A 454-nucleotide genomic window follows, 5' to 3' on the forward strand; every position below is an offset into this window, starting at 1 on the left:
GGGGGAATTAACGTCAGGTCAGCTCATCAGTAACCAGGGAAACCAGGAGAGAAGCACACCCTTCACTACCCTTTTGATAAACTAACAAGTGGAGATGTTCTGATTTAATGTTATGTTCTAAGATTAGAACAGTCATTAGCTGGGGCTGGGGACAAGTGCATAAGCATTTACTGATTAGGCTCTATGATTAAAAGGGAAGGTTAGTCATCTGGTTGAGCAGGGCATGTACAGAAAGTAAGGGAATAGCCATATTGTGTGACCTGATCAAACACCTTGTTTATAGGATTGTTGTGAGGACTGGACTGAACAAGGTAGCAGGTATAAAAATGTGGCTCAATTTTTGTGAGTTAATTCCCTTCAGTGCATAGTGAATCCTTACCCTTGACTATGTTTTTGATCCTAGGAACCCTGCTTTCCTTTCACTAGATTTGTTGATTAGTGACTCAATAGCCTT

Source organism: Bison bison, unplaced genomic scaffold, assembly GCF_000754665.1.
Source record: "Bison bison bison isolate TAMUID 2011002044 unplaced genomic scaffold, Bison_UMD1.0 scf7180017864378, whole genome shotgun sequence".
In the NCBI taxonomy this organism is placed as follows: domain Eukaryota; kingdom Metazoa; phylum Chordata; class Mammalia; order Artiodactyla; family Bovidae; genus Bison; species Bison bison.